This window comes from Carcharodon carcharias, chromosome 24 (genome assembly GCF_017639515.1).
Source record: "Carcharodon carcharias isolate sCarCar2 chromosome 24, sCarCar2.pri, whole genome shotgun sequence".
NCBI classification, from domain to species: domain Eukaryota; kingdom Metazoa; phylum Chordata; class Chondrichthyes; order Lamniformes; family Lamnidae; genus Carcharodon; species Carcharodon carcharias.
Genome location: NC_054490.1, coordinates 1,706,803 through 1,716,240, shown reverse-complemented (window position 1 = coordinate 1,716,240; position 9,438 = coordinate 1,706,803). Strand labels below are relative to the sequence as shown.

Genomic DNA, 9,438 nt, shown 5'->3' with positions numbered 1-9,438 from the left:
TTCTCTCTGTCTCTCTCTCGTTCTCTCTGTCTCTCTCTCGTTCTCTCTGTCTCTCTCTCGTTCTCTCTGTCTCTCTCTCGTTCTCTCTGTCTCTCTCTCGTTCTCTCTGTCTCTCTCTCGTTCTCTCTGTCTCTCTCTCGTTCTCTCTGTCTCTCTCTCGTTCTCTCTGTCTCTCTCTCGTTCTCTCTGTCTCTCTCTCATTCTCTCTGTCTCTCTCTCATTCTCTCTGTCTCTCTCGTTCTCTCTGTCTCTCTCTCTTGTTCTCTCTCTCTCTCTCCCTCGTTCTCTCTGTCTCTCTCTCTCTCTCTCATTCTCTCTCTCTCTCTCGTTCTCTCTGTCTCTCTCTCACTTGTTCTCTCTCTCTGTCTCTCTCGTTCTCTCTCTCTCTCTCTGCCTCTCTCTCTCTCTCTGGCATCTGAGTCAGAAGCCCAAAGGCACATGTTCCCACACCAGAGGCACAAGCGCTAACATTGACCACGGCACCCCTGTGGCAGAGAACTGAAGGAGTGCTGCACTGTCGGAGGGTCAGTACTGAGGGAGTGCTGCACTGTCGGAGGGTCAGTACTGAGGGGCCGCACTGTTGGAGGGTCAGTACTGAGGGAGTGCCGCACTGTCGGAGGGTCAGTACTGAGGGAGTGCCGCACTGTTGGAGGGTCAGTACTGAGGGAGTGCCGCACTGTCGGAGGTTCAGTACTGAGGGAGTGCCGCACTGTCGGAGGGTCAGTACTGAGGGAGCGCCGCACTGTCAGAGGGTCAGTACTGAGGGAGCGCCGCATTGTCAGAGGGTCAGTACTGAGGGAGTGCCGCACTGTGGGAGGGTCAGTACTGAGGGAGTGCCGCACTGTCGGAGGGTCAGTACTGAGGGAGCGCCGCACTGTCGGAGGGTCAGTACTGAGGGAGTGCCGCACTGTCGGAGGGTCAGTACTGAGGGAGTGCCGCACTGTCGGAGGGTCAGTACTGAGGGAGCGCCGCACTGTCGGTGGGTCAGTACTGAGGGAGCGCCGCACTGTCGGAGGGTCAGTACTGAGGGAGCGCCGCACTGTCGGAGGGTCAGTACTGAGGGAGCGCCGCACTGTCGGAGGGTCAGTACTGAGGGAGCGCCGCACTGTCGGAGGGTCAGTACTGAGGGAGCGCCGCACTGTCGGAGGGTCAGTACTGAGGGAGTGCCGCACTGTCGGAGGGTCAGTACTGAGGGAGTGCTGCACTGTCGGAGGGTCAGTACTGAGGGAGTGCCGCACTGTCACAGGTGCCATGCGGACATTAAACTGAGGCCCAGTTTCCCCAGTCAGGCATGACCCCGGGGCCTCTATTGGAAGGTGTGTGAACAGGAGTGATCCCTGGCATTCTGAGGCCCAGTCTGTGGTCCTGAAGTCAAAAGGACACCAAGAAATCTAGGCTATTCTGTCATTAGCACAGGGCATCTCGTGGGAACTTCCTGTGCACTAATGGGGGTTCCTCATTTCCGACATAGGAACAGTGGCCACACTTCAATATTTGACTGGGAACCTTGCCCTCCGGCCTCCTGAAAGGGGGTTATTCCTTCCTGCATCTGCATTGAGGCCTGCTTCCTCACCCAGGCCTTCTTGTTGGCTGGGCCACGATATCTCACAGGGACAGGAGGAGGCGCCATTCAGCCCCCCCTCCTCGAGCCTGTTACACAGGAACAGGAGGAGGCCCCATTCAGCCCCCCCATCCTTCCCCCCAATGCCGTCCGCCGGAGCCTGGACTCACTCTGTTCTGTCATGGGTGCTGACAGGATAATGCTGTGGATTTTCTTCACTTCATCCACATTGACGGTGATCTTCTCGATGTTGGTCCGGATCTCGTCGATCTGCGGAGAATGAAGAGGGGGTGAGAAGGGAGACAGAGTCTGCAGGCCTCCCTCAGCCAACAAACAAGACAGGGACAAACATCTACCTTCTCCCGGGCACCGACTCCAGCCCTCTACCTCCAGTCAACCAGGCCTATGCTAGGTCTCTCCAAACCCTTCCTCCCTCTCTCAGTCCACCCAAGCCCATCCCAACGCCTGAATCTCTCCTGAATCCACCAGCCTTCCCAAATCATCTTGCGGTTCGATGCTCCTCTCTCCCACACTCCATAAACGACAGCTCCTCCTCCAAAGTACAGCGAGGCCCAAATCCTCCCTCACTCCGATCTCTTCATCCCTTGCCAACCAACCACTCACTGACGTACTCTGGCTGAAATCCATATCCACAACACTCCCAATCACTACAACCCTCCCTATCTACCCAGCATCGTCCAGCCCCTACACCCCTCCCTATCTCTGTAACCTCCTCCAGTCCCTACAACCCTCCCTATCTCTGTAAACTCCTCCAGCCCCAACACCCCTCCCTATCTCTGTAACCTCCTCCAACCCCTACACCCCTCCCTATCTCTGTAACCTCCTCCAGCCCCTACACCCCTCCCTCTCTCTGTAACCTCCTGAAGCCCCTACACCCCTCCCTATCTCTGTAAACTCCTCCAGCCCCTACACCCCTCCCTATCTCTGTAACCTCCTCCAGCCCCTACACACCTACCTATCTCTGTAACCTCCTCCAGCCCCTACACCCCTCCCTATCTCTGTAAACTCCTCCAGCCCCTACACCCCTCCCTATCTCTGTAACCTCCTCCAGCCCCTACACACCTCCCTATCTCTGTAACCTCTTCCAGCCCCGACACCCCTCCCTATCTCGGTAACCTCATCCAACCCCTACACCCCTCCCTAACTCTGTAACCTCCTCCAGCCCCTACACCCCTCCATTTCTCTGAAACCCTCCCACGACCCTCCGAGATCTGTGCGCTCCTCCAATTCCAGCCTCTTGACCATGCCCCCGATTTTAATCTCTCCACCATTGGCGGCCGTGACTTCAGCTGCCTGGGGGGGTCCTGAGCTCTGGAATTCCCTCCCTAAATTCCCTCTCCGATTCTCTCTCTCTCTCTCTCTCACTGTCTCTGTCATTGTCTCTGTGTGTCTCTCTCTCTCTCAGTCTCTTTCTTTCCAGGGGGGAGTGAGCTGCGGGGGGGAGTGAGCTGCGGGGGGAGTGAGCTGCGGGGGGGAGTGAGCTGCGGGGGGGAGTGAGCTGCGGGGGGGAGTGAGCTGCGGGGGGGAGTGAGCTGCGGGGGGGAGTGAGCTGCGGGGGGGAGTGAGCTGCGGGGGGGAGTGAGCTGCGGGGGGGAGTGAGCTGCGGGGGGGAGTGAGCTGCGGGGGGGAGTGAGCTGCGGGGGGGAGTGAGCTGCGGGGGGGAGTGAGCTGCGGGGGGGAGTGAGCTGCGGGGGGAATGAGCTGCGGGGGGGAGTGAGCTGCGGGGGGGAGTGAGCTGCGGGGGGGAGTGAGCTGCGGGGGGGAGTGAGCTGAGGGGGGGAGTGAGCTGAGGGGGGGAGTGAGCTGCGGGGGGGAGTGAGCTGCGGGGGGGAGTGAGCTGAGGGGGGGAGTGAGCTGCGGGGGGGAGTGAGCTGCGGGGGGGAGTGAGCTGCGGGGGGGAGTGAGCTGCGGGGGGGAGTGAGCTGCGGGGGGGAGTGAGCTGCGGGGGGGAGTGAGCTGCGGGGGGGAGTGAGCTGCGGGGGGGAGTGAGCTGCGGGGGGGAGTGAGCTGCGGGGGGGAGTGAGCTGCGGGGGGAGTGAGCTGCGGGGGGAGTGAGCTGCGGGGGGGAGTGAACTGCGGGTGGGAGTGAGCTGCGGGGGGGAGTGAGCTGCGGTGGGGAGTGAGCTGCGGGGGGGAGTGAGCTGCGGGGGGGAGTGAGCTGCGGGGGGGAGTGAGCTGCGGGGGGGAGTGAGCTGCGGGGGGGAGTGAGCTGCGGGGGGGAGTGAGCTGCGGGGGGCAGTGAGCTGCGGGGGGCAGTGAGCTGCGGGGGGCAGTGAGCTGCGGGGGGCAGTGAGCTGCGGGGGGGCAGTGAGCTGCGGGGGGCAGTGAGCTGCGGGGGGCAGTGAGCTGCGGGGGGCAGTGAGCTGCGGGGGGCAGTGAGCTGCGGGGGGGAGTGAGCTGCGGGGGGGCAGTGAGCTGCGGGGGGCAGTGAGCTGCGGGGGGCAGTGAGCTGCGGGGGGGCAGTGAGCTGCGGGGGGAGTGAGCTGCGGGGGGGAGTGAGCTGCGGGGGGGAGTGAGCTGCGGGGGGGAGTGAGCTGCGGGGGGAGTGAGCTGCGGGGGGCAGTGAGCTGCGGGGGGGAGTGAGCTGCGGGGGGGAGTGAGCTGCGGGGGGGAGTGAGCTGCGGGGGGGAGTGAGCTGAGGGGGGGAGTGAGCTGCGGGGGGGAGTGAGCTGCGGGGGGGGAGTGAGCTGCGGGGGGGAGTGAGCTGCGGGGGGGAGTGAGCTGCGGGGGGGAGTGAGCTGGGGGGGGAGTGAGCTGCGGGGGGGAGTGAGCTGCGGGGGGGAGTGAGCTGCGGGGGGAGTGAGCTGCGGGGGGATGAGCTGCGGGGGGGAGTGAGCTGCGGGGGGGAGTGAGCTGCGGGGGGGAGTGAGCTGCGGGGGGGAGTGAGCTGCGGGGGGAGTGAGCGGCGGGGGGAGTGAGCTGCGGGGGGGAGTGAGCTGCGGGGGGAGTGAGCTGCGGGGGGAGTGAGCTGCGGGGGGAGTGAGCTGCGGGGGGGAGTGAGCTGCGGGGGGAGTGAGCTGCGGGGGGAGTGAGCTGCGGGGGGAGTGAGCTGCGGGGGGGAGTGAGCTGCGGGGGGAGTGAGCTGCGGGGGGAGTGAGCTGCGGGGGGGAGTGAGCTGCGGGGGGAGTGAGCTGCGGGGGGGAGTGAGCTGCGGGGGGGCAGTGAGCTGCGGGGGGAGTGAGCTGCGGGGGGGAGTGAGCTGCGGGGGGGAGTGAGCTGCGGGGGGGAGTGAGCTGCGGGGGGGAGTGAGCTGCGGGGGGGAGTGAGCTGCGGGGGGGAGTGAGCTGCGGGGGGGAGTGAGCTGCGGGGGGGAGTGAGCTGCGGGGGGAGTGAGCTGCGGGGGGGAGTGAGCTGCGGGGGGGAGTGAGCTGCGGGGGGGAGTGAGCTGCGGGGGGGAGTGAGCTGCGGGGGGAGTGAGCTGCGGGGGGAGTGAGCTGCGGGGGGAGTGAGCTGCGGGGGGGAGTGAGCTGCGGGGGGGAGTGAGCTGCGGGGGGGAGTGAGCTGCGGGGGGGGAGTGAGCTGCGGGGGGAGTGAGCTGCGGGGGGAGTGAGCTGCGGGGGGAAGTGAGCTGCGGGGGGGAGTGAGCGGCGGGGGGGAAGTGAGCTGCGGGGGGGAGTGAGCTGCGGGGGGAGTGAGCTGCGGGGGGGAAGTGAGCTGCGGGGGGGCAGTGAGCTGCGGGGGGAGTGAGCTGCGGGGGGAGTGAGCTGCGGGGGAGTGAGCTGCGGGGGAGTGAGCTGCGGGGGAGTGAGCTGCGGGGGGAGTGAGCTGCGGGGGGAGTGAGCTGCGGGGGGAGTGAGCTGCGGGGGGGAGTGAGCTGCGGGGGGCAGTGAGCTGCGGGGGGCGTGAGCTGCGGGGGGCAGTGAGCTGCGGGGGGCAGTGAGCTGCGGGGGGCAGTGAGCTGCGGGGGCAGTGAGCTGCGGGGGGCAGTGAGCTGCGGGGGCAGTGAGCTGCGGGGGGAAGTGAGCTGCGGGGGGGAGTGAGCTGCTGGGGGGGAGTGAGCTGCGGGGGGGAGTGAGCTGCGGGGGGGAGTGAGCTGCGGGGGGGAGTGAGCTGCGGGGGGGAGTGAGCTGCGGGGGGAGTGAGCTGCGGGGGGAGTGAGCTGCGGGGGGAGTGAGCTGCGGGGGGAGTGAGCTGCGGGGGGGAGTGAGCTGCGGGGGGGAGTGAGCTGCGGGGGGGAGTGAGCTGCGGGGGGGAGTGAGCTGCGGGGGGGAGTGAGCTGCGGGGGGGAGTGAGCTGCGGGGGGGAGTGAGCTGCGGGGGAGTGAGCTGCGGGGGGCAGTGAGCTGCGGGAGCGGGAGTGAGCTGCGGGGGGGAGTGAGCTGCGGGGGGGAGTGAGCTGCGGGGGGGGAGTGAGCTGAGGGGGAGTGAGCTGCGGGGGGGAGTGAGCTGCAGGGGGGAGTGAGCTGCGGGGGGGAGAGTGAGCTGCGGGGGGGAGTGAGCTGCGGGGGGAGTGAGCTGCGGGGGGAGTGAGCTGCGGGGGGAGTGAGCTGCGGGGGGAGTGAGCTGCGGGGGGAGTGAGCTGCGGGGGGAGTGAGCTGCGGGGGGCAGTGAGCTGCGGGGGGAGTGAGCTGCGGGGGGAGTGAGCTGCGGGGGGAGTGAGCTGCGGGGGGGAGTGAGCTGCGGGGGGAGTGAGCTGCGGGGGGAGTGAGCTGCGGGGGGAGTGAGCTGCGGGGGGAGTGAGCTGCGGGGGGGGGACTCGGACTCGAGTAGTGAGGGGCCTCATCCTTCCAGCTAGCAGGGCTTCAGGGCCTTTCGCACCCATTACCCACGAGGGGAGGGGGGAGCAGGGGGGGGAGGAGGGGGAGGAGAGAGGAGGGGGGAGGGGAGGAGGGGAGAGGAGGGGGAGGAGAGGAGGGGGGGAGAGGAGGGGGAGGAGGGGGAGGAGAGGGGGGAGGAGAGGAGGGGGGAGGGGAGGAGAGGAGAGGAGGGGGAGGAGAGGAGAGGAGGGGGATGAGGAGATGAGGGGAGGAGGGGGAGGGGGGAGAGAGGAGGGGAGGTGGAGGGGGAGGAGAGGAGGGGGAGGAGAGGAGGGGAGGAGAGGAGGGGGAGGAGAGGAGGCGGAGGAGGAGGAGAGGAGGGGAAGAGGAGGGGAAGAGGGGGAGGAGAGGAGGGGAAGAGGGGGAGGAGAGGAGGGGGAGGGGAGGAGGGGGAGGAGAGGAGGGGGGAGGAGAGGGGAGGAGAGGAGGGGGGAGGAGGGGGAGGAGAGGAGGGGGAGGGGAGGAGGGGGAGGAGAGGGAGGGAGGGGGGAGGAGGGGGAGGAGAGGGGAGGAGAGGAGGGGAGGGGAGGAGGGGGGGGGAGGGGGAGAGGAGGGGGAGGGGAGGAGGGGGGAGGAGAGGGGGAAAGGAGGGGGGAGGAGGGGAGGAGAGGAGGGGGAGGAGGGGGAGGAGAGGAGGGGGAGGAGGGGGAGGAGAGGAGGGGGAGGAGAGGTGAGGAGAGGAGGGGGAGGAGAGGGAGGGGGGAGGAGGGGGAGGAGAGGGAGGGGGAGGGGAGGAGGGGGGAGGAGGGGGAGGAGAGGAGGGGGGAGGAGGGGGAGGAGAGGAGGGGGGAGGAGGGGGAGGAGGGGGAGGAGGGGGAGGGGAGGAGGGGGGAGGAGGGGGAGGAGAGGAGGGGGGAGGAGGGGGAGGAGAGGAGGGGGGAGGAGGGGGAGGAGGGGGAGGAGGGGGAGGAGAGGAGGGGGAGGAGGGGGAGGAGGGGGAGGGGGGAGGAGGGGGAGGAGAGGAGGGGGGAGGAGGGGGAGGAGAGGAGGGGGGAGGAGGGGGAGGAGGGGGAGGAGAGGAGGGGGAGGAGGGGGAGGGGAGGAGGGGGGAGGAGGGGGAGGAGAGGAGGGGGGAGGAGGGGGAGGAGAGGAGGGGAGGAGAGGGAGGAGAGGAGGGGGGAGGAGGGGGAGGAGAGGAGGGGGGAGGAGGGGGAGGAGAGGAGGGGGAGGAGGGGGAGGAGAGGAGGGGGGAGGAGGGGGAGGAGAGGAGGGGGAGGAGGGGGAGGAGAGGAGGGGGGAGGAGGGGGAGGAGAGGAGGGGGAGGAGAGGGAGGGGGAGGAGGGGGAGGAGAGGAGGGGGAGGAGAGGAGGGGGGAGGAGGGGGAGGAGGGGGAGGAGAGGGAGGGGGAGGGGAGGAGGGGGGAGGAGGGGGAGGAGAGGAGGGGGGAGGAGGGGGAGGAGAGGAGGGGGAGGAGAGGAGGGGGGAGGAGGGGGAGGAGAGGAGGGGGAGGAGGGGGAGGGGAGGAGGGGGGAGGAGGGGGAGGAGAGGAGGGGGGAGGAGGGGGAGGGGAGGAGGGGGAGGAGAGGGAGGGGGAGGAGGGGGAGGAGAGGGAGGGGAGGAGGGGGAGGAGGGGGAGGAGAGGAGGGGGAGGAGAGGAGGGGGAGGAGGGGGAGGAGAGGGAGGGGGGAGGAGGGGGAGGAGAGGAGGGGGAGGAGAGGGGGGGGAGAAGAGGATGGGGAGGAGAGGAGGTGGAGGAGAGGAGGGGGGAGGAGGGGGAGGAGAGGAGGGGGGAGGAGGGGGAGGAGACGGAGGGGGAGGAGAGGGAGGGGGAGGAGGGGGGAGGAGGGGGAGGGGGAGGGGAGGAGGGGGGAGGAGGGGGGAGGAGGGGAGGGGGAGGAGGGGGAGGAGAGGAGGGGGGAGGAGGGGGAGGGGAGGAGGGGGAGGAGAGGGAGGGGGGAGGAGGGGGAGGAGAGGGAGGGGGAGGGGAGGAGGGGGGAGGAGGGGGAGGGGAGGAGGGGGAGGAGAGGGAGGGGGGAGGAGGGGGAGGAGAGGAGGGGGAGGAGAGGAGGGGGAGGAGGGGGAGGAGAGGAGGGGGAGGAAGAGGAGGGGGAGGAGGGGGAGGAGAGGGAGGGGGAGGGGAGGAGGGGGGAGGAGGGGGAGGAGAGGAGGGGGGAGGAGGGGGAGGAGAGGAGGGGGAGGAGAGGGAGGGGGGAGGAGGGGGAGGAGAGGAGGGGGAGGAGAGGAGGGGGAGGAGAGGAGGGGGGAGGAGGGGGAGGAGGGGGAGGAGAGGGAGGAGAGGAGGGGGGAGGAGGGGGAGGAGAGGGAGGGGGAGGGGAGGAGGGGGGAGGAGGGGGAGGAGAGGAGGGGGGAGGAGGGGGAGGAAGAGGAGGAGAGGAGGGGGAGGAAGAGGAGGAGAGGAGGGGGAGGAGAGGAGGGGGAGGAGAGGAGGCGGAGGAGAGGAGGCGGAGGAGAGGAGGCGGAGGAGAGGAGGCGGAGGAGAGGAGGGGGAGGAGAGGAGGCGGAGGAGGAGGAGGGGAGGAGGGGGAGGAGAGGAGGGGGGAGGAGGGGGAGGAGAGGAGGGGGGAGGAGAGGAGGGGGGAGGAGGGGGAGGAGAGGGAGGGGGAGGAGAGGGAGGGGGACGAGGGGGGAGGAGGGGGAGGGGAGGAGGGGGAGGAGGGGGAGGGGGAGGAGGGGGAGGGGGAGGGGAGGAGGGGGGAGGAGGGGGGAGGAGGGGAGGGGGGAGGAGGGGGAGGGGAGGAGGGGGGAGGAGGGGGAGGAGAGGAGGGGGAGGAGGGGGAGGAGAGGAGGGGGGAGGAGGGGGAGGAGGGGGAGGAGAGGAGGGGGGAGGAGGGGGAGGAGAGGAGGGGGGAGGAGGGGGGAGGAGGGGGAGGGGAGGAGGGGGAGGAGGGGGAGGGGGAGGAGGGGGGAGGAGGGGGAGGGGAGGAGGGGGAGGAGGGGGAGGGGGAGGGGAGGAGGGGGGAGGAGGGGGGAGGAGAGGAGGGGGGAGGAGGGGAGGGGGGAGGAGGGGGAGGAGAGGAGGGGGGAGGAGGGGGAGGGGAGGAGGGGGAGGAGAGGAGGGGGGAGGAGGGGGAGGAGAGGAGGGGGGAGGAGGGGGAGGAGAGGAGGGGGGAGGAGGGGGAGGAGGGGGAGGAGAGGAGGG

At 69.3% G+C, this 9,438-nt stretch overlaps 1 long non-coding RNA gene across 1 annotated transcript in view; it reads right to left on the bottom strand.

Moving 5' to 3' along the window:
- Positions 1-1,730: 1,730 nt before the first annotated feature.
- Positions 1,731-9,438, bottom strand: part of LOC121269320 — a 65,748-nt gene continuing 58,040 nt past the window's right edge. Inside the window, exon 3 of the long non-coding RNA XR_005941337.1 lies at positions 1,731-1,831. This is a non-coding gene — a long non-coding RNA (uncharacterized LOC121269320). The remainder of the gene's footprint in view (positions 1,832-9,438) is intronic.